General features: G+C 35.2%; 1 protein-coding gene across 3 annotated transcripts in view; it reads right to left on the bottom strand.

Moving 5' to 3' along the window:
- The window catches only part of LOC107744073 (spermatid perinuclear RNA-binding protein-like), a 105,988-nt gene that overhangs the window by 64,302 nt on the left and 16,323 nt on the right, over nt 1–25,363 (bottom strand). The window lies entirely within an intron of this gene.

Raw genomic sequence — 25,363 nt, 5'->3', positions numbered from 1 at the left:
GATTTTAGCAAATGGCTGCAATATAACAAAGAGTGAAAAATTTAAGGGGGTCTGAATACTTTCCGTACCCAGTGTGTGTATATGTGTGTATGTATATGTTTGTGTGTATATGTGTGTATGTATATGTGTGTGTGTATATGGGTGTATATGTGTGTATGTGTGTGTGTGTGTGTGTGTGTACATGTATGTGTATGTGTGTGTATATGTGTGTATATATGTATATGTGTATGTATATATTTATCAGTCTGGCGAGTAAACAAAAAAATTTACTAGCCAATGGCGATTCAATTGCCAAGGTGTTCGTAGAGGGCTGAGCCTTGACAAGCATAAGAGACTTTCAAAAACATTAAATATTACTGATCCCAAACATTTGAATGGTAAACTGTGTAGTTATTTATTTGTCTGTCTGTGCAACAGTATAAGATGTTTTCTTTGTTTTAATGTACTAAGCCACATGTCACACTCACACCACAAACCATTATCACACTAGCACATCCAGTTGAGGCTCTGAGAGTGTTAATAGCAGTGACAGTTTAATGCTCGGAGTGTTTGGATGCACAAGGTGGGCTGCTTTTCTCCATCACCTCAGCGCTCTGTGAATCACCGCTGATACATCTACATCCTCAACGGGCTCCGGCGGGAGAACAACACCATGCTTGCTTTATCTCTGAGAAATACAGATAACAGGCGCAGCTCAGCATCACGCACCAGTTTACCGATGATCACTCAACTCCACGGCTGCGGGGGAGAAAATGACACGACCTTAACTCCCAGCTCTGTAAACAATAACCGCAGCCGTCATCATGAAATCCCCATCCAGTGTTGCTGGTCACAGGGTAAATCCATTTCCACTGGACCACCACACACTGCACTGCTGCTCTGTGATCCACATTTAGAGATGGAAGAAAAGAAAAGCAGGAAAAACAAGAAAAGCAAGGTCGCTAACGTGCTGCTGTAGTGCCGTCACCAGAAGCAAGTGCACCTCAACGAGCAATCATTTTTCAATTAAATCACGTGATGCAGAGAGTTGATGTGTCTAACTGGCCATCAGACAAGACCACACAACATACGGCCTCTGGCATTATAATAAAACAGGACTTGCAATGTGAATCCAACACTTTACTGCTTTTATTCTCTAATCTCATCAAATCTCTCAGCAGCTGCCTTGTGTTTTTTTCATGGAAATTTCCATCTTCTATGAATGTCTGTAATGAACAAAGGAAAGCTAGTGCTGTCATGATCAAGACATTTTGGCCAGCGATTATCATCGGGGTTAAAATTTGGGAACTGATATGTGGGGACTCTGTGATTTCAGGCTTTCGAGGGGTGCATGTGTATGCAAAGCTTACAAAATTTTATTTTGACAAACTGTAAAATATTAATTTTATTTAAAATAATATTATTTATAATAGTAGTGTTTATAGTAATAGTTGAAAGAGCTTGAATTAATAAAAAAGAGAAATGTGAAACATATTATTTTCCAAATTTTATTTTATTTAATTTCCAATTTTTTATTTTATTTAATTTCCAAATTTTTATTTTATTTAATTTAATTTAATTTAATTTTTCTGGACTCTGTTGTAATGGTTAAATTCAATTTTATTATTCAAAATCTTGTCTAATTAATTTAAGTTAACAGCAATTTATTACAAGTTTAACAAAAATAATTTTAGGGCCCTATGAAAATACATATACTGAAATACATTTTATTTTTCTCTTTTTTCATTTATATGGATTCCATTTTAATGGTTTAATTCAATTAAGAATCAACTAATAATAGGACCCTAGGAAACATTAATTTTTTTCCAGAAATTCTGTGTTATGTACTTCAATTTTTCTGGTAATCAAATGATAACATAAAACATTCATTTAATTTATCTTTTGACGGGTTGGCCGTGAAGTGCTCATGAAGTGACTCTCATCAGAGCAGTTCTGGAAATGTTCATGTATTTATGTCCTCATTTAGTGAGGACATACTCTCCAAAAAATCTCTCCAATCATTCTACAATTATTAATTATTTACAAAAAGAGCTATTCGTTCAAAAAATATTGCAGTCAGTTTTCTTGAAAACTTTGAAGTCTCGTTCATGTCATTTTCTATGCAAGCCTTTTAGTTCATATAGAATTTAAAAGAAATTAAATTAATGTTTTTTTTTTTTTTGAGGCTTTAAAAAATATTCCAGAGGGTCAGGTCAAATGATAAACATATCTAGAAAAATATTAGGCTTTTTAAAATATTAAAACAGTAAATAAAGACACTCATTTAAAAGCCCTTATCTGAAACAGCAACATGTGACTGGAATTTAAAGTACACAGTTATCACAGTCAAATAGCTGACATAAGGCAATTATGTAATCATTTTAACGGGCCTGATGGAAGCGGTCAGCGAGCCGTTCCTGACAATGCATGAGTCAAAGATCAGGTGAGGAAAGTGACTATGAAAGCAGCTCTAGGTCTACCATTTATTAGTCCTGGAAGCACAATGGATGAAAACATCTCTGTTAAACACCAGCTCTTTCCCTCCAATTCCAAAATGATAATTCAGTCTCTAGTGGACACTCAACCGCTGCGTCTGAGCACTCTTGAAACTGACCGACCGTGTGTTTCATGCTCCACCTCCGTCATTGGGCATCTTGCCAAGACTGAACTGGTAGTGGTGCAGCTCTCTGTGCGCTTCAGTATCACTGCAGCACACCTGATTGTGTGATGATAAATAAGGCGCAGAAAATTGTTTTTGCCGGGAGACTGGTGACAATGGGGCATCTCTAATCTTTCCAATTGAAAAATTAATCTGCCAGTATCTGCGTTCATGAGCCATAAAGCGACTTTTTATCCATGGACAGAAAAGAGGGAGCATTTAGGTCACAAAGTTAACAGTGGGAATAAAAAAAGGCTAAGGGGAAAGCCAGGGAAATTAGGAAGCAAGGAGAAGAGAAAACTAAAAACAAGGAATGCAATGAAGGAATAACCAAAAAAAAAAAAAGGAAACAAAAGAGACAAAAAAGGAACAAGAAAGAAAGACTGAAGCAAAGACAGGAAAATGCATAAAAAAGAAAGACATTATGAAGAACAGGAAAGAGGAAAGGAAAGGAAAGGAAAGGAAAGGGAAAAAAGAAAGGCAAGGAAAGGAAAGGAAAAGAAAAGAAAGGAAATTAAAGGAAAAGAAAGGAAAGAAAAGAAAAGAAAAGGAAAGGAAAGAAAAGAAAGTAAAGGGAAAAAAAGAAAAGAAAGGGAAGGAAATTAAAGGAAAAGAAAGGAAAGAAAAGGAAAGGAAAGGAAAGAATAGGAAAGGAAAGGAAAGAAAAGGATAGGATAGGAAAAGAAAAAAGGAAATGAAAAGAATAGGATAGGAAAAGAAAGTAAAGGGAAAAAAAGAAAAGAAAGGGAAGGAAAGGAAAGAATAGGATAGGAAAAGAAAAAAGGAAAGGAAAGGAAAGGAAAAGAAAGGAAAGAATAGGATAGGATAGGAAAAGAAAAAAGGAAAGGAAAGGGAACATAAGAGACAGAAAAAGAAGCAACAGGAAGAAAGGGTGAATAATAGGAATGGAAAGAAGCATAAAACGCAAATACAGTAAGAAAGAAAGCAACAAAGGAAAAAGAAGGACAGGAAGGAAGCATAACAGACATAGAAATCAAGAAAAAAAGTAAAGATGGAAGAAAAGGAAGGTTACAGCTGGAAGTCAGACTTCTTCAATAGCATCAATATTACAGTGAGCTGCAGAAGACCTAATGAGACACAAGAAATACAATGAAAACAGCGTTTATGACTAAATACTGTGAAGATATATGGAAGCACGGCACAGTTGTTCTGGAAGACTGTATTGATGTGTTTCAACAACAAGTCCTATAGTGCCACATTGATCAAGCTGCACTAAAATAGAGGCATTAGCAGAAGTGTGATCAATGCACAGAGCCTTAATTCAAACATCAATAATCACACTCTTACGTGAGCTGCTATCATACAAAGTGCTGCACACTCAATTATCCAGCAAAGCAAATGTGAAGACAGAAGTGAATAATGGCTCCTCATGAAGATGAAGGCCATGGCCATTTATTTCAATTGCTTTCTGTGAAGATTACAAACTAATCAAGCTTTTAAAAAAACATAAAACAAGAAATTAATAACAAAAAAGCCTTCCTTGTCACCCTATGCATAAATACATACTGTCAGTGTGCTACAATTCTGTCTAAATTAATTTGAAAATACTTCTTAATACTAATAAAAATGTAAATATAAAAAATATATATATAGAGTTTTAGAAAAAATTAAATCCTAAAAACATTTTAAAAAATTATAATAAAATGTAAGGAAGAAAGATAAAAAGCAAAAAAAGGAAGCAAGAAAGGAAGAAAAAGCCTATAAGACTGAAAAAGAAATTAAAAACAAAATAACAGCACATTTTTGCTTGCCACGTTTTATGAATAATTATGTGGAAAAACTACTAAATAAACTAGTATTTTGGTTATTTATCAACAAATAAAAAAACTATTTGTAACATTTATTTCATAAATAACATGCTATCAGTGCAGATTCCTTTCTAAATTAATTAAACACTTAATTACTAAAGAAATATAAAAATCCTAAAATTTAATAAAAATAAAATCCTAAAAACACGAAAAAAGTTACAAATGTAAGGAGACAGGAAAATGCATGAAAGAGAAAGAAAAAGAAATAAAGCAAAGGAAGGAAGAAAAAGGAAGGAAGCATAGAAGAGCAAAAAGAAATTAAAAGCATACAACACAGGCACATTTTGCTTGTCGTGCTTTATGAATAACTACACAAAACCACAAAATCAACAAATATTTGGGTTGTTATAAACTATTATTTATTTATATAAATATTTATTTTATAAACTATAAACTTTTTTTTATACTAAATTAACTATTACATTTTTATATAATTATTTAAAAAAAATAATACGTTAAGAAGTAAATATAATTCTGAATATTATTCTAACTTGTGTTTTTAACACAAGGACTTGTGTCCTTTTTTGGACAACTAGTCAAGCACCCTGTCCTGGATGCAGAACAGATTACGAAATCCAATCATGTTTCCAAATAAAGTTTTGATAATAAATAATCTCTGAAGGTATGAAAGCAATGCCAACATCTCAAGCACTCTGCTCAAAATGAGGTCTATATATTTGTCACAATGAGGAGTGTTATTCCCGCATCTAACTCCACACATATGCGATGAGCCAAGCGGGATCGTCAGTAAAGAGGAGCGTGTGGTGATGATGGAAAGTGAAATTCAATTAGCGCTCTCAGACAACGTCTCCCACACAGCGCTCCACTCAATGCTGGAGAAAAGGTCGCTTTCCAGATGAGAATAGCTCCACTGTGCGATACATGTCAAGCAGACGCTGTCTGTACTAGAAATTTTAATTGGTAAAGGCCGATGTAATCTACAGATGCCTACTTGAGCTCCGCGATCAGATATCATATAAACGGCATCTTCTGCCATTGAGCCACAAAGCCCCGAATTATAAAACGGCACGGACGGAAAATCTAAACTATAGTCCTCTGATGGTTTTCCGGCTCATGACAGCTTTTTCAGGACAAACTTGTTCCTTGTCAGATAACGCTCTTCCTGAAAAAAGGCCAACGCCCTTCTGAACGTGTTGTGTCAGAGCTTTGTATGAAAAATGAAAACTTCATAATTCCAAAGAATGAGTTTCCACCATTGAATGCCAATTGACAAACCAGACTGACTGCTACTCACTTAGAAGCATATCAAGAAGAATCTGCAGGCCGAACCCTAGTTTTCTGTTGTCAGCAGCTGTAAAGGTCAGGGATGCCATTATTATGAAGTACCAGTGGCCTTTAGCTTTCAGGAAATGCTGTCCCTTCAGCATTATTTAACATGTTTTATAGAGGTATTTAAAAGGACTTGCCATAAAATGTTGAAATAAAATAATTCAGCAGGAAATTAACATATAAATTCCTTTCCACAACACATCTGTAAGCAGTTTTTAGTCAACTGTCCTTATTGCTTGAATTCTTGGAGGCAGTTAAAGCAGAAGTAAAAGCATATCTGTTGATATGAAATTAAAAGCAGTACAGAAAATATTCCATTTGTGTTTCTTTTGCATTATGGTAATAAGAATTGCAGTGAAATCTGCTTGCATGTCATGCGAATTGTATCTCAACACAAAAAAAAGAAGAAGAAAAAAAAAGAACTTAAGCTTCCTAAAAATAAGAATGATTTCCTTTAATCAAAATATAATTGGTTTCTTTCTTTGGATTCGGAAATATGACAAGTTTTGATGGGTTTTATGTTTTATGATTCCTCCATTAGTACGAAATCTGTGATGTGTGGATTCAAAAACAAAGACTAATAAACATTAACGCCAACAAACTTTTGGACACCCTACAACAGTCGTGCAAAGAACACAATCGTATATTCATTTTTGGCCAAGATTTGTTTCATTTCTGCCTTTGCAGAATTTTAATGTGTTTATGAATTCGACTGAACAGATTCTTTTCTGTGTTCATTCAAATGACCGTGAAAACCCATAAATACTTCAGTGTGAACGGAGTGAGTGACTGCAGAGAGCTCTAATTAACAGTGCCAGGCTTAGACATCCAGATGTTCTCCTCAGAGAGTGAGCGACTGCATCTGAACACAGACAGAGGGATAAGCACAGGCATAAAACATAAAAAAGATGAAAAAGAGAGTAAGGCCTAAAAATACTCCATGCCATTGCCAGCACATGAACAAAATCACTTCTGTCTTTGGAAGCTCAGCTTTGTGTTTGTGTTCTTTTTTGTAACGCAAATGTGCTGCATTTTCATAGTGATGCAATGAAATTTTGACTGAACCGAAAATATTTGACCAAAACATATATATGAAAATATTTGAGAAATTTTCCGGAGAACTTTTGGCCAAAATTGTTTTGGAGGGCAGAAGGATCATGCATTGTGAACTTACCAGAAGTCCATGCCTAGAAAGCCAAAACATTAAATGTCATAGACGTATATTTACAGAGTAATTTTGTAGAGTGGGGTTAAAATGACAATTTTCACTTAAAAGCACCCATTGAAGCACCCACATCTCTGGAAATGAACATACAGGGTCTTAAAATTAACATACCTCAAGAAAATGTTTAAGAACCAAAACCTAAAATTGTATTGAGATATCTTTAATACTTTGAGTTACAAGCATATGCAAACTTTTGAAAAGGAATACTTATGGCATGCAGACAGATCTGTTTTATGCAACTGTGTTAATAGAAGCAAAGAAGATTCATTTTGTTTTTCAGACATTCCGCTTTAAAAGCAAAAAGGGGGAAAAAAAAAAAACCTTGAAAAGTGCTTTTTCCCCATTTTTGAACTGTCACCACTGGTATATAATGCAAAGATTGCTTAAATCAACAGATTTTACTAACAGACCTACCAATCTCTTTGCAAAAATAATGCTGCTGCCATCTTTCTATTAGATCAGCACTTCAATATATTAATTTATATAAACATTATATCAGTTAATTAAATATATTTTTTTACTTTAAATTGAAGCCAAATCGACCATATTTCGGCTACTTTAAAGTTATGGCAACCACAGCTTCCCCTTTTTTACTGTAAATTTCACAGATTATTTTTTACAGTGTATCTTTTTTAACACAGCAACCATTAAAAAACGGTGTTTCTAAACTGCATTTCTTGTGCTAAATATAACAGCGAGTTTCAGCAGTGTTGAAGTGAGGATTCAGACGGTGCATGCGTAGTCACACATGCACCTGCGCGCTTATTGTGGTTCGCCTACAGAAGGTCGGAGTCGTGCCGCTGGCCTCTGATGTGAAAAGCTCGTTAACTCGCGAATGATGAAAACATTCTCCTCTGCCATTCAACAAATACAGCTTCTCACTAGGTTCCAAGCGCCTTCCATGAGACCAGACGTGTCCTGCAGAGATCTCGCGCAGAGCGTTCCAGCCCTGTTTGAGCAATAAGGCGGTACTCTCCACTGCCAAAGCAGGATTGTTAGCCCCAACTCCCGCAGACAATGGCTTAGCAAAGCTATTATAGCAAAGAGCCAGATCTCTCCCTGCCCGAGAGGAAAATAATCCTCAACAGTATGTTTTATCTGGCAGATCGGGACTTTTGACCCTGGCTCAGCCACAACACTGTTTGAGTAGTATAGTAACGCTGGTTACTGAAGGTAGCAATTTGGTGAAGTGCGCCAAAAGGGTGGAAGTGTTTAACAGTAGCTGCTCTGAAGACAGTTTTTCAGTCTGTAATAAACCTCTTATCTTGCTGAATGATGTAACTGCCTTTAACTTTCAGTGTGGCAGGCATGTACAGTATTCATTCATGATTTTTCCAGGGAAAATGTGAAGTGGGGGTGACCAATATCATTAAAATAATAATAATAATAATAATAAAATATTTTTTTTCCTAGAAAAATATTTTTTTTTATATATATACTACATAATATAGTATTGTCTGTTTTTTAATGTAATGTCATAATGTTTTTTTAAAAATATAAAACAAAATGAAAATGTAACACTTTATAATAAGATTCCATTTATTAAACTATATTAATTACTATTAGGGTTGCAAAAAGGTGGAAAATTTCCAGTAAATTTCGGAAACATTCCAGAAATTTTGGAAACTTTCCAGGATTTTTTTTTTCATATTCCAGGGATTTTTGGAAAGTTTCTTTCTGGAAACCTTTGCAACCCTAATTATTATTAGTTATAAGATTAAAAAACATTGCAACATTTATTAATACACTATTAAAAAAAAGTTGTATCTGTTAATATTATTTAATAGACCCAAGTTAACATGAACACAAAACAAAAACAAAAAAGTATTTTTATTAACTAGTAATATTTATAAATACTGTAACAAATGTATTGCTAATTTTTGGTAATGTTAGTTAATACATTAACTAATGTTAAATTAATGGGACCTTATTGTAAGGAGCTCCCCATTTTCCAACAGATTTTATTCATTAATGCATTATGTATTATGAACTAACAATGTACAAAAAATATTTAATTAATGAAGTTATTATATAAATATACAATACACAAAATATACATCATTTATGCAAATCCATTTACTGTATACTATATAATTATTGTTAATTCAACTTTATGCATAAAACAATGTTCACATAAACATGAAATATTAAAAATGCCTAGTATACGAAATTAACATTAGCCTAGATTAATATATGCTACTAAATGCATGTAATTAGGGATGTAATGGTATGAAAATTTCTTATCACGATTATAGTGACCAAAATTATCACGGTTATCAGTATTACCACGGTATTGTTAAAATGTGCTGGAGATGTTCAAAAAGTACTGACACACATATCGTTTTAACCGAGTTTTACATTTAAAATCAACAAACAACAAATAAAATGAGTTTTTGTTTGCATAATCACTAAAACAATAACATTGCCAATGATGTCCGGATTTTAAATGACAACATGACTGACAACATTTTATCTAATAGCATAGCATGTTCAAATATCTAATGTAAATTTTCAAATAAAGCTTTGAAAAAGTTTCATAAATGGTAAACTTCACATTTCAGCTTTTAAATAAAGAAAATGGTCAATTCAAAATGATAATTGATTAATAAATTATTATATGAATTATATCTGCTCCATAAATAATTCTAGATACCTTTTCTGAATTGCTTAAATGTGTAGAATCCACATAAGCTTGTTTTTCATCAACCGGTCAAAATTTACAGCAGGGCATGCCAATTCGGTGCATTTTTTGGGCCAGACAAAAACTGCACCCAGGCTGAATGTAAATGTAACTCTCTGTAAATCCACTCTCTGACACTAGGTGGTGCTTTTGGAACAGTAGAATTAGAGCTGTTTCCCGTAACCTCCGAGGACAAAACAGCATTGCGATTAAAACACTACTTTATTAGGTATTACATGAAGTGAAGACGAAAACAAAATGCCATCAAATCTTTTCTGAAGACAGTCAGAATCTTCAGAGGAACATTCATATAATTCATTCATCCATATATTAATTTCTACAACTCCCTTAGCACACTTTAAAACCTCCCAGCTTTTCCTCCATGTTTTCACACAAAACTAAACCACTCTGCTGCTGTGTGCACGTGAGACTGTTACTTAAAACTGTGTTTTATGCGCTGGACAGTATTTATTTATCCTCAGTTGCTCAAATCGCGGTAATAGAATATGGTTATAGTGATAATTAAAATATGAAACGGTAATACTAACCGTGGGGTATCATGATTTATCGTCAAACCAGTAATCGTTACATCCCTACATGTAATAAACTACTGTTCATTGTTAGTAACACATAATGCACTTCTGTAAATTTGATGCACAACAATGTACAAAAGTTATGATTATATTGTTTTATTACATTATGTATTTTAACTGTTCTGTTCAATACAACCATAAGATTTCTTGCACTTGATTTTATTTGAACCAATTATTATTGCCTCATTGCTATTATATGCGTATTTTGTCATTTTAAAGTCTATTGTTCGCTTAGGTCTATTTTTATTACCACAATAAATTTTCCAATTACTCGATTAATTGTCAGAATAATCGACCGATTATTCGATTACCAAAATAATCATTAGTGACAGCCCTAGAGTCAAGGTTAAAAAATAAAATAAAAATCACAAAATTCAAATGATCTGATGTGGAAAAAAAAGTGATTGTAAAGTCACTAAATTGGTTTAATAATAAATTAAATTCAAAAATTGGAATTATGTGAAAGTATCAAGAAACAAAATTAAAACTTTTAATTTTCCATTTTTCCATTACAAGTGTTCAAGATGTCAGAACTGTCACTTCAAGTATGTTGACAATGCATGTGACAAAACAACTTCATTTTTTGATGAACTATCCCTTTTTAAGCTTTGCATTGTCCTAAAGATGAGGAAGTTCATTCAGCTAGTTCATTCACATCAACTTCTTATTATCGTGAGAGTTTAAACACCAGCTACTCAAGTCTGGCCTGAACAGCAACAGTGCCAACACTCGGCGTCTGGCTCTCATTTGCCCAAGAGCCAAAATATTTACCTTTGCATGTTCTCTCATCCTGCCTGCATTGCGTGCCAATGAAATCGTACACAGGTTTAACACACACATGCAAGTCAGGCAGAAAAAAATTATGAATATTATGAGACTTGACTACTGAAATAAAGACAAATTACCAAATTAAAAAGTGATGCAATAGCCACTAGTGAGGGTTAAGGCCGTACAGATTACAGCGGTTAATCCAGTCATGTAGGACACATCTGTGATCTTGAAGTTTTTCACTGTAAAAAACAAAAACGTTGCACATCTAGATATGCATTGCTCAAAGAAAGCTAGAGCTAGGAACAAAACAGGAGAAAAGGGGGAAGAAAAGCCCCTCTTTCGTACATCACTTTTCACACAATCTGGGCCATGCCCAATTATTTTACTCCTGCAGTTACCATGGAGACTGGCTCCCTCCCACTCCCGGGTGTTACGAGTTTGCGTTATCACCCATCTTGTTTTTAACGCAGCTGCCGTCTCCTAACCGCTCCGCTTTACTGGCACAACAGGAAACAGCTGTGAACTCGCTAATAAACAGAGGATGACTCGGTCAATGCCACCTCATTCCATCAGAAATCCATGAGAAGCTGAGCTCATCTCGAGGTGTATGGAGTGCGACCGACTGTGTTAATGGAAATCGTGAAATCTGTTTTATTGTGTCCTGGAATTAACAGACACGCTACATAGCTGTACCAATGCCTGTAACTTAGAAAGCTACGATTTTAAAATCCAAAATTGAGTCAAATATATTCTCTTTAACAGAAAACACTTTTCAAGAACTACAACGGCAACGACTTCTTCAGACTACAGCACACTTCTTCCGGATATTGTGACATCACAAATTCACTCATTTAAATAATTCCTGCCCATTGGTGAGGCCTGGTTGAGTTGCACTAGAGAAGATGAAGAATCCAGCTTGAATTGGTATGGCAAAATTGCCACCATCGTTAATATTTAAACTTGCGGTAATGGTAGGAGGCGTGTCATTTCCGGAACACTAACCAATCCGAGCACATTTCTTGTTTCGGAAGGAGGGGTTTCATGGAAACAGAAACTAAACAGGTCGTTTGAGATTGACTGGGAGGAGAGGTGCTGCAATTAGGGATGCATGATATTATCGGAATGTTATCAGAATTGGCCGATAATGGTTTAAAATGTAAACGACCCGATATGAAAAATTATGTTTTATTTACTTAGGGGCCGCTGTTGGCCTATTCATAAGAAAATGAAAGTAAAGTACAAAAATAGCATTAAGATACTTGTGTTTCTGATTAAAGCAGTAATCAATGTCATAAAATCATGAGTATGCTTTGATTTAAAGGTCAGAACTATAGCTTACACAAATAAAAATTACATGTAATGACACAAACATGTCACTTGTGAATTGAATAATTTTATATAAACAGATTTATTTAATAGTGTGCAATGTTTTTTTTTTTCAAACGGATTATGAAAACTTAAACATAAGGAGCTCTAAAGATTTTAAGAATTTCTACAACTCTTTTGCTTAAGACCATCTAAAAATGTTAAATCTACAAATAAAATGTTAAGGTTGCCACTGCATCTGTTTGAAAAAAAAAACAGTGATTGATTTATAGTTATTTTCAAATATTTCAATATACTCTCATTATAAAAGAACTTTATTATTGTTTATTCAATTCTAACAAGTAAGTTTTCTATTCTAAAATCTATTCTAGTACAGCAAAAACGAAATCAAGACTTCAAAAAAGGGCATAATGGCACTCTTTTAAAAAATAAAATATAAACAAATTCTTTCAAGTACAATTTAAATTATATTAAACTGACTTAAAAAAAATCAGGCTGAATTTCTGCAACTTCAGGGATCTTATCTATGCACAATCAGCTTGTAACACTCCAAAGAGAAAGGAAAACTTGAAATCGCATCATATGACCCCTTTAGGGTATATTTTGTTATCAACTTGTATTGTTACGAACTACTTTTTCAACTAGGTATTTACTTTTAAATATAGTTTGTGTAAATGCATCAGTTGAAGTTTCTCATCATTTTTGTTCCAAATAAATGCTGCTGTTATTTTGAAAATAAGTTCATTTTATGGTGACATTATTAGATAGGGGTGCGCCGATCCGATATTCAGTATCGGTATCGCTCCGATACTGGCATTTTCTGCTGGATCGGGGTATCGGTCAGACGAGACCGATCCAAATCCGATATAGTGCGTATACTATTGTGTTATTATTAAGCCCCACGAAAGCCACAAAAACATTATAAAGCACCATAAAGTTTTCATGCACTATATTTCAAGTGTTCTGAAGTTTTTCCATAGCTTAATGTGAGGTACAGATGAATATTTAAATCAAGTTCACATAAACTCTTCTTTCCGCAGTGGCTGTCTGTCATCCTCCATTCAGCATTCAAACTGTGTGTCAGGTTCGGTTATGACAGTCAAGTCGATGAAACTCTCTCCAAGATGATTAAATGTTCCTAATGTTATACTTGATCTGTAAATAAAGATAAATGGTTTTGCATAAAAGGAATTTATCTTGCTGGAGTTTCGTGCTGTTTCTAAATCGTGTAAATTTCTACTGGATATCTGGTTAGATCACAAGGCTGGAGTAGAGAGCACTATGAATTGTTCGTCACAAGCACAGTAATATGCAGTATCTAAAAGTTTAGGATTTTATAAAATTATTGTGCACTCATGATTTTTTTAGAGTAACTTTTGCTACTGCGTTATCCATTAACCTAGTTTATAATAGTATTTTTGCATTGGATTTTGATTATATTTTTCTGTTTGTTATTTTTTCTTTATAATGGAGCTGTCTATATTTAGTAGATTGTGTGTAACATACAAAAGAGTGATGGTCAGGTCAACACACATTGAGGTATAGAAATTCTACACTGATTTAAAAAACTGCACTGGTATCGGATCGATATCGGTATCGGCAGATACTCTGAATTTTTGGTATCAGATCGGTATCGGTTCTGAAAAAGTGGTATCGAGCCATTCCTATTATTAGACTTAAAATTTACATTAAATAAAATCAATAATTAGAAACATTCTATTTAAATTTAGTTCGATTTATTATTTATTTAGATACATTTATATTTAAAAACACTGACATCAAGATTTAACTACACATTTCACACCAAAAATACGCCAAATAAAATAGTATTTTTAATGAAATAAAATAGGATGAATTTGCATGAATGTTTCGAATGGCACGTTTCACTAAAAAGAAACCAGTTTCCAATCTCTGTAATGCTAACTCGAACACTATACCGCTACTTGTTGGGAAGATTTATTACTGGAAAAACTACACTTTTACGAAAACCAATCAGTTACAGTCACACTACAACTTGTTAATAGCATTCACTACTTTTAGTTTTTATTATGTATAAAAATGATATATAAGGCTTCTAGAAAGTGAGAGCGACTGTCTCTCTACCGGATACATTTTGCATGTTTCCACGATTCTGGTACTTGACATGGGCATTACCAGCAGAAAGCAGGAGATACCTAAAGCCTGTAATCAGCTTAACATTAAAGGCTTATAATCAGTGAGTCTCTGTGTCCTAAGCCCCTGCTGAGATGCTTCAGAGGCCCGCACAGGACCGGAGGCATCTCAGGCCGCATGCACACGGTCAGACAATTCTGATTTCTGTGGTGCACTGTAGTTCTCACCAATCGATTTATGTCACCAGCACTGCACAGTCTGGCTGGGTATTCAAGTTAACACAGTTGGTTAAGTCTTAAATAAATGTAAACAGCCAGGAATAAAAATACGTGTCAAAATATCAAATTTGTGCATTAGGCCTTCAAGTGTAAATGCAGCCCCTGTGACCTCTCAGTAAAAGAGGAGGTTAGTAATAATGATCGAGGTTTACATCAGTTCAGACTCGGATCTCCAGAGACTGCACCATCTTCTATGAATATTGCTGAGAGAGCATCCGCTGACAAAGACAATTTGTGCGTGCATGCGAATGTGTGTGCAAGCTCGCATTTGCATGTGTGCTTATTGTCAGTGCATCTGATCAGTTGCACTGCTATCTTGAATCATCACGTGGAGCAATGTTTGTCACGTTGCAGAATGGCTGACAAAATACCGACACTTTAAAGTGGCATTTGACTCCCATCTTCCTCAGAGCCAAGGTGTCTTGTTTTTTTTTTGTTTTTTTTTATAGGTAAGTAACTAGTCCTTGATCCATTCCCCATTCACCACCACCTCCTCATTCCCATACAAAATAGACAGTGACAAAAGTAAGAAAAGAGGAAAAAGTAAAAGCATAGACATTGTGAGGACTGCCATTGTTTTATTCTTCTAATATGTAAAAATAACTCCAACCGAAAGGCAAAGTGGGTCAGAGAATTCCCAAGGTAGCCCAGAGAGGCAGCCAGTCGTATCACGGTAGAAACAGAGCTCAGCCCATCTCAGCTCTAGGCTCACAGACCTGGACAGCCAAATGAGCACGGAAACACATTATACACTGGTCATGCCAGCCATTCCTAAAGCTTCATTCAACTGATGTACTACTGTTGAAGGGGGCATATCTAGTTATCATAATTGTATTTCACATGAAAAATGCAGAATTAAAAAAATTATGTTTTGCTTATTCAATTAAAATTAAGCAATTAAACAATTCTTGACCATTGTCAACTTAAAAGGATAGTTCACCCAAAAATGAAAATTCTGTCATTAATTACTCACCCTATGACCTTCATTTATCTTTGGAACACAAATTAATATATTTTTGATTAAATCCGAGAGCTTTCTGACCCTTCCATAGACAGCAATGCAACTACCACGTTCAAGACCCAAAAAGTTAATAAAGACATCGTTAAAATAGTCCATGTGACATCAGTGGTTCAACTGTCATTTTATGTAGCTACAAAAATACTGTGCGTGAAAAAAACAACAACAATAACGACTTTATTCAACAATTTCTTTACTTCCGTGTCAGTCGACACATGTTTACGAGTACTACGATACATGTGTGCGTATTCCTCTGCTTGAAAACAAAGCGCAGCTACATCAGAACGCCGGCTCCTGCATCAGCAACATCACACATAAGCGTCGTGGTACTCTCATGAACATGCGTCAAAGATTGACACGGAAGAGAAGAAATAGTTGAATAAAGTCGTTATTTTTTTGTTTTTTTTGCACACAAAAAGCATTCTTGTAGCTTGATAAAATTAAGGATGAACCACTGATGTCACATGGACTATTTTAACGATATCCTTATTAACTTTCTGGGCCTTGAACGTGTCAATTGCGTTGCTGTCTATTAGGGCTGCACGATATATCGTTTCAGCATCGATATCGCGATGTGCGCATCCGCAATAGTCACATCGCTGGATGTGTGATGTTTAGTATACTGATTTTCTGATTATACTGATAGTTATTTTCTCGACAGCTGTTAAGAGGTTGTCTACACTGGACGCAACAAAGCAAACGTTGCAAATCATTTGAACTTTGTGTCAGAACGTCATAAAAAGAACGAGGGATTTACTGTTGGGGATTTGTCGTGCCGCGCCGCATCCAGTGTAGACAGTGCTGATATAATGGGTTCTATTGTATTTTGTCGCGTCCTACAACGCCACTCGCTTCTGATGTAGACACGGTGAGAGCCACGCAGATGCATGTGAACACTGAATTTCGTTCCGAAATGACATATACGCATGAAACTGTGTCAAAATGCATGTCTCTGCAAATATCCTTGTAAACACGGTTGCTTATGGCTTAGGTGAAGGCAAACAGTTGAGTAATATAATGGAAAGTATATTCGTTCACAGCAGTTTAATATTCCTGAGGCTTTCTGGTTCACCCAAAATCACTTTTGTAGCTTTAACACAGATTTATTAGATTTAATTTATACAGTGAAGACTATGCAGTGTTATTTTACATTTGATTATTCAATTTCTGTACCTGAATACTGTTAGACTTACCTGAAAAATATAAAGCACTGTTTATTTCATTTGTATCTTTTTTCTATTATATTTATCTATATTTGTAATTTGTTTATTTTCAATGCTGATTTACTCAGTAACAAAATCACCCCAATTATTATTTTTTTCAAATGCTATTCAAGTCATCTGGTGATTTTTTTTTTATCGCGCAATATATATCGCAGAAAAACAAAATATCGCAATGTGAGATTTTTCCAATATCGTGCAACCCTACTGTCTATGCAGGGTCAGAGAGCTCTCGGATTTTATTAAAAATATCTTAATTTGTGTTCTGAAGAAGAACGAAGTTGGATTAATGAAGTAATTAATGACAGTATTTTCATTTTTTGGTGAACTAACCCTTTAAACTGTGCAATCCACTTACAGAAAGTTTCCTTAATCCATTAGTGTTGAAACTAAATTATTAATTTTTGCTGGCATTAACTGAACCAGAGCAGGGGCTTTCTAGTTCCCATCATGCTTTGCATAGGACTGGATGGGGAAAGTAAATGTTAAAATGAAGTGATATCTTGTATGTGTTTTAGCAGGATGAAAAAGGGAACTCAGTGTTTAATGTTCTTTTGGGATTACAAACGGTTTCTATTATATTGGCATTTTGGGGATTACTATTGTGCTGAAGAGTGAAACTTGTACTTAAAGATGATAGTATAAATATTACACTGTATGTTGCTTTAATCAATAAGCAATTACTGAACAAATCCCAGCACAGCACATTTAGTATGTTAGCATGGCTCTTGCTAGCTAGTAATGAACAAAGATTTAGTTTTAGTTAATTTGACATCTCATTTTATCATTTAATTTGATCTCATTTAATTGCATGGCAATTTTATGTTAAGAAAACTCATTTACAACTGAATCAAATTCAGCAAAGCCACAGACTTAATAAATGTATAAACTAACATGCAAACACATATTCAAGATTGAGGGAACTAATTTAAGATTTAAATGAACCAAAACTGTTTATGGTGGCTACAGATCTGGGTATCCACAAAAGCTGCCGCCACATTGTTAAATCCTCTGCTCACCGTGAACCCAAAAGAATGGCTAACATGCGTATTTACCCTCTTAAATCAATTACAGGTGCAATAACAGAGCTGCTGTTTATCTTGGCATTGCTGTTCACATCCAGTATGTTTGTTTATTTCCCTGAGAGTGATAGGCCGTTGAAGACTCCGCTCAGGTCCGTAAATAGACAAGAGACTGGGAGCGGGTCAAAATTAGCAGCAGCTGACAAGCTACCCACTGTGACGCAATCAGGGTTCGACCTGGAAAAACGAAGGGCTGCAGCCAGGTTTACTGCTCTACATACAGTAAGCCTCCAGATGATTTAACATGCTAACAAACTAACCCGGCTGCTGCCACCCACATTAAGCCTGATCAGTGAATACTAATCAGAAGAGACTTAAAAGTAATCCAGCCAAGATATAACACATTCACTGCACAGATTAAAGGGTGTCCCTGTGGGGTCAGTCAGGTGCCGAGCATCCTATGCATATACAGTAGGAGTGTGCAAATACAACTTATAGAAAAAAAAGAAAACCAGCAAATGGTGTTTCTCTGTGTAAAGAAGTAGCCTAATCTACCACAGATAACATAATCATTAGATCCCTATTGTTAGGGAGCACCCCTAGAGTCTTATGGGAGAAAGACATTCTGATCTCCTGAGAGAGAGAGAGAGAGAGAGAGAGAGAGAGGAAGGCAAGACTTGCCAATTCAGCCTAGATTTACAGTGTAACAACTGCAGTATTGCTGAGGAAGAGACACAGCTGTATCAATACATGGGACATGGAAAGGAGGGTATACACATTAAATAGTTCCGATGGACAGAAATGTACAAGATCCATTTTGAGCAGGGTTGACCAGTCCTGCTCCTGGAGGGCCAATGTCCTGCAAAATTCAGCTCCAATCTACTCCAACAAACGTCCGCTGCCTGGAAGTTTCTAGTAGTCTTGGAGACCTTTATAAGCTGGTTCAGGTGTGTTTATTAAGGGTTAGAGCTCTATAGCGCAGTCCTCCAGGAGCAAGATTGGACACCCCTGATTTTGAGAGGAGCTGTGTTTCCATTACCCTTCAAATTGCGAAAATTGAAATTACGAATTGAAAATATGCCCAAAAGAAACACGTACATTTCACAAAAACTCTAATATATCACAAATTTTTTTTACACTTGCATGAGGTGGTTTTTCAGGCAATTCAAAAAAGGAATATTTCCTAGTCAATGCTTGTGTTTATACCAGCCACATTTCAGAAGTGTCCCAGAAGTGGCTCTCCGTGTTGCTTTGCTAAAGTTACACGCCTACGTCTCCTTCAATTAAAAAGAATGGCTAGTCTGGTGGCTGTGATACACCAACATCTGTCGCCATTACTTATTGTGAGAGGAAAAAATTATGTTGCATAACATCGGTTAATGGAAACACTTATTTCGCAATAGTTTTTTATCGACATTTATAACATATCGCAAAAGTTTTGCGCAAATCTGTAATGGAAATGCAGCTAGGGTGTGGAAAGATTTGGGTGAGTCTTGCAGGGCATTCAACGTAAATGTAAACAGCCAGGATAAAAAAGAAAAGATAAAAATGAATGCATGTCGAAATATAAAATCTATGCATTGGGCCTGGCAGAGAGCCTGTGACCTCTCAGTGAAACAGGTCAGTTTAAAGACAAGCAGGAATACAACAAACTGTATTTCCAAAAGCACCAGTCTGGAATACTTGTTGGTCAATGGATGCCTACATCAAAAGTGCAAAGCACCAAACCTTTTTGGTTGCATGACAGAACATCATTTCAACAAGTTGTTCTTGTGAATGGGGTAGCCAACCCTACTCCTGGAGGGCTACAAACTTCCAGAGTTTATCTTCAAGTTCAAACACACCTGATCCATTTAATCAAGGGGTTCAGGATTACTTGACAATAACAGGCAGATGTACTGAAACAGTTTGAATTGAAGTCTGCAGGAAGGTAGTCCTCCAGGAGCAGGGATGGCAACTCCTGCTCTTCGTCCTTTCAACACTCCAAGGTGAGGCCTAGAGGTGCGTTCATATGTATGCAATTAAACTGGTCACAGAGTTTTGGCTCTTGCACTGTCCTCCAGTATCCCAGTTCACCTTGGTCCACTCAAAGACCAGTGTATGCCTCCATATGTGTGAGAGGAAGACAGTGAGAAATCCCTGAGATTTGTCAAACCCAGGAAAGGAAGAAAAGACATGCAGCACAGGGTGTCCCTTGGCGCAAGGGAGATTTCCAATTACTCACTGCTCCTGAGAGCTTAGCATGTGGCCACAGCTATGAAGAGCCATGAGAGAGTTAAGAAATACAGTCTCTGAGAATGACACCCTCAGGATGGAAAATGCTTTTTGGAGTAAATCGATATTCAAGAGCCAAAAAAGGAATCCAGCTGAGAGATGGAAGGTAGAAATCATTATCGTAATGAAGAGCAGCAGGTGAGACTGTGTTCGGTGGACAACACTGGCTGATGTTAATGAGCACTGAGGAAAGTTCAGGCTGGACAGATGTTCCAAGAGGTTCGGGATGTCATTAAAGAAGAATCATTTTGTGCATTCTCATTAAACTCACCCTTTTGTCCCTTAATTTTTCATTGACACATCTAAATGTTCTTGTTTCAAGAAAGCAATTAAACAATAATTGTGACTAAGCTAAATGGAAAAAAAGCTAAATGGACCTCGCTATTTGCCTTGAGCTTTCTCTAAATCTGTCTCGACCTGTGATTCCAATAACTTTCTGTTCATCTTCCAACACAAGCTTCCATCACTCTCCACATTCTATAGAAAAAAAAAACGATAAAAAAAAGGTTAGTGCACGTGGTCTACATATATTAAACTGTGATGCTCATGATCTTATTTTCCAACCCTACCAATAATTTTCAATCTCCAGAAGCAAAAACCCAAAATGTTATAGAAATGAAATACATTTTAGTAAAAAAAAGAGTGAGCTGTACACATGGAAAAGTAAGCAAAGATGTTTTGATGTAGTGTTTGATGTGATGAGAAGCAGAAAGCACAAGGTGGTATGGTTTTGCAGGGATACAGGAAGATGCCAATCACAGGACTACTGGAGTGAAAGGCAACAACAGAGGTGGTTTTGGGAAAACTCAAGAAGTGCTGAATCTATCTGTAATTATGGATCAATTTGGTGGGAAGAACAGAAATTAAGAATGTGCATTTTGGCCATTTTGACTTTGAGTACTTAGTGAACTGAACCATAAGGTACCAAAACCCAAAACAATACCGTAAGAAATAGGGATGTAACGGTACACGTATTCATACCATAATTTTTCGGAACGAGTTTTTCAGTTTGGTACACGTGTACTGAACAAAAACAGCATTGTTTTATCACTGCATGAGTGTAACTTTATTTGAAACTTCCAGTTTTATATATCGTTACTTTTGATAAGAAACAAAGTCTCATCTTTTAAATTACATCGTTATTTTTTTTCAGGAAATTTAAACAATAAATGCCGTTTTGGCGCTCTTTGATGTGGTGTGACAGATCGCTGTATAAATGCCTCAGTTCACACACCAGCGTGGAGCGCAAGTGAGGGCGATTATTGCTTCCTTCCTCTTTACTACTAGTTTTAACATGAAATAAACATGAATTTACCTCAGGCAAGTAGGGATGTAACAATTAACTGCGAGCCGGTTGAAAATCGATTGAAATATGTGACGATTCAAATCGGTTGAGATGCAAACAAATTGCGATTCAATTAGGGGTAGGAGTTTATATGAATACATGTCTGAGGGGAACTTACTGTCTTTCGATGGTATTTTTTCTTTTCCTCTTGCCTCTGTATAATGCATATTAAAGTTCATAAGTGCAGCGCTGCTTTGTTTACAGCAGAAACCAAGGAAACGCTTTAAGCGCCACCTGCTGGCAGAGAGTAAATCTGCGTCTCATTCATAGGGACCTATGATTTCCACGATGTGGAAAACTCGGACGGAATCGCGGAATCCAGAGTTTAACGCGGAATGTCATGGAATTTGTCAAATTTTTAATGAATTAATCAAAAGTAGGTCATTACACTTAAATCAAATCGCGATATGGACTAGTATTTGTAAATATTAAGTGCAAAAGTCGATTTAAATATGAATCCTGCATGTTCTGCGTGTCTCTGTTAATGAATGGTGCAGATGCGCGGTTTCATTTACTACACACATACTGAAGCGCGCGTGACGTTCGCGGTGATTTCAGCATCTGCAGTCTCACTAAATGAGGACGTAAACACATGAACATCTCCATAACTGCTCTGAGAGTCACTTCATGAGCATTTGACCGTTTGATTTGAGTAAAACTAGAGTCATATCTCATACACAGAACTGTAAAGGTATTCACGGCAACCCGTCAAAATAAAAGTCCGGTTTGATTTGAAGACTGTACCTATTACTATTTTTCAGTAGAATGTACATAGCCTACTACTACTACTACTGTCTGCTTATTGAGTTTATTTAGCCCATCGCAATTTATTGGAACTGTGTGAACTAGAGTGACTACTCACCTTAATGTTGTTCTAAAGGCTTATTACTTAATAACACAAAAATGTCCTGCTCGCACTTGCCAATTTAATGGCAGAGAATGGTGACTTTAGTTGTTTGTTTTTTTTGAAGCGGATGCATATCAGTCTTAAAATAATCCTATGCATCTCGTGGCGTATATTCCAAGCATTCTGAAGGTATACTGAGGGTCTGGTGAGAAACAAACCGAAATGGCAAGTTATTATATTTTATGAAACTCTTGCGTTGCAGCTCACGCTGTGCACAAGTGCATATCCTTTTGAGATATCAATTATAATCAATTTTAATAAAAACACAAGACTACATTATATAACTCTAACAGTAGGCTATTTAATATTTTCTCCGGTTGTCAGTCAGAATGACAGTTCTTGCGTGAACATATAGGCCTATATATACCCAAGCCAATTTAGTATTCTTTCCTTTTTGTCATAGTGTTTAAAATATTTATTCTGAAACGAATTAATTAATTGAAAAATGAAAACTTAAGCTGAATTCTCGTTTTTCGTTTTTTTGGAAAAAACCGAAAAAACAAAAAAGGAGCCGTTTTCACATTTTTCTACTTTCAATATTAAATAAAAAAACGAATGATCGAATGATACACGGATTCCCTAAACATGTAATTTTTGTTAAGCTTTTAGTAAATTGATGTGAAAATGTATAAGTTTCATGATTTTAATTAATTAGACATGCTTTTTGATTAATAAAACTTAATTTAACTATTAAAAAGGAGTCGAGAAAAATTAAAATGGAAAAAACGGAATTTGGAAAAAATAAAACGGATTTCATAGGTGTTACTTATTTATTTGATTTGGGGCTTGTTTTAAATTTTCAATTTAGTTTTGTTATTTACATTTACATTATATTTAAATTTTGTCATTTAGCAGACGCTTTTGTCCAAAGCGACTTACAAATGAGGACAATAGAAGCAATCAAAACCAACAAAAGAGCAATAATATACAAGTGCTATATTAGTATATTATTATAGTGTTATATTTCAATTTCACAAAAAAACGTACAGTATTTTGTCCAAGCAATAATAAAAGGACACATTTAATTTATAATTTGTCTTAAATCTCATTTTGTAAAAAAATAAAAAAAGTGAATCGAATTGAATCGTGAAATCAAAATCGTGAATCGAATCAAATCGTGAGTTGAGTGAATCGTTACATCCCTACAGGCAAGTGATCAGTGTCCATGGTTCATTAGTTCGCTAGAGAAATAAAGTCTAGAGAAGAGCGGTTTGCTTTTAGACTATACTCAAAATATTTTACTTTACCTGTTAGTGATGTTTTAATGTTAATTATTTAATGAATGTTTAAATAAATCTGTTATGAAACAAGGTATGACAGCCATTGTGTAAATGAATATATTTCAACAACAAATAGAAATTGTATAATTTAGAATTTAATTGAAAAACTGCATTATGTGCAATTTAAATGTTTGCATACAATTGTTTTTAAGTTGAGTGTTGATTGTTATATTTAAAAATAAATAGTAATTAAATTTAAGTTTGGGCTTCTGTTGTTAATTGTAACCTTATAGTAATGTAAAAGGGCTCCCTAGTTTAGGTAGATTTTTATCCCTAAGAAAGGTTTAATTATAATTGAATTTATTTAAAGAACTGTTTCATAAAAAAAAAATTAAAAAAAGGCAATTTTATGTTTAGTTTTTTCCCCCTGCTGTACCGTCTGAAACCATACCGAACCGTGACCATCATGTTTGTGTAGGCTACTGTTACACCCCTAGTAAGAAATCATAAAATTGAGTCAATACTAGAACTGCACGATAATGGTTAAACTAATAATCACGATTATTTTGATTAAAATTATAATCACGATTATTCTATCAAAAGGGTAAATGCAATAACATTTCATGTGTCCTTTAACCAACCTCCACTGACTATACACTGACTTCATTTAGCCAACTATGATAATACAAAACTCATGGTTTTGATTTGTGTTTTGTAATCTGTATTCACATTAGATTTTCTAAGTGACAATTTGTTCGCAAATGAGACAAGCCACTCAGATCGCGCAGTAAATTGTTAATACACACTGAAAACTAACATTGCCATGCCGTTTTCAACTGATTAACATTATGAAAACTGGTAAAAACTTTAGAAACTCTTAATATAACTTCCAACAATTCCAATTTATGTAAATTTTTCCCCATTGTATTGCCACAGGTAGCAAAAGAGCATTTATTCCTCAAACACAATAGATCCATTATTGAAACTCAGTGAAAGTTTGATCGTGGCAGATTTGGTTACACAAATAGCACAAATTGTGAAAAAACACACAATGGCTGCTGTATGACACTTTCATGTAAGCAGAAATCGCTGTGGAGAGATCGCTAAACTCCAGCACATGTATGTTTTCTTATCATCAGATTAACAGATTAAAGGGGTCATATGACATTGCTAAAAAGAATATTATGTTGTGTATTTGGTGTAATGCAATGTGTTTATGTGGTTTAAGGTTAAAAAAACACATTATTTTTCACATAATGTACATTATTGTTACTCCTCTATGCACCGCCTTTCTGAAACGCGTCAATTTTTACAAAGCTCATCGGTCTGAAAAGCGAGGTGTATGCTGATTGGCCAGCTATCCAGTGCGTTGTGATTGGCTGAATACCTCAAGCGTGTGACGGAAATGTTACGCCCCTTGCCATACTGTGATGCCGTGTCCCGGCGCGATGAGACAGCACCAATAAAACCCATTACAAACGAGGCATTTGTTGCATCCAGTGGGGACATAATTACTTATTATAATGGCTTATACTGTCTTTTTACGCGTTGCGTTGCGTATCGCGCCGCGTAAACATAAAACCATGTCTGCATTTGTGATCGGAGAAACGACAAA

This window comes from Sinocyclocheilus rhinocerous, unplaced genomic scaffold, assembly GCF_001515625.1.
Source record: "Sinocyclocheilus rhinocerous isolate Xijiao unplaced genomic scaffold, SAMN03320098_v1.1 scaffold287, whole genome shotgun sequence".
In the NCBI taxonomy this organism is placed as follows: domain Eukaryota; kingdom Metazoa; phylum Chordata; class Actinopteri; order Cypriniformes; family Cyprinidae; genus Sinocyclocheilus; species Sinocyclocheilus rhinocerous.
This window is presented reverse-complemented; position numbering and strand designations above follow the sequence as displayed.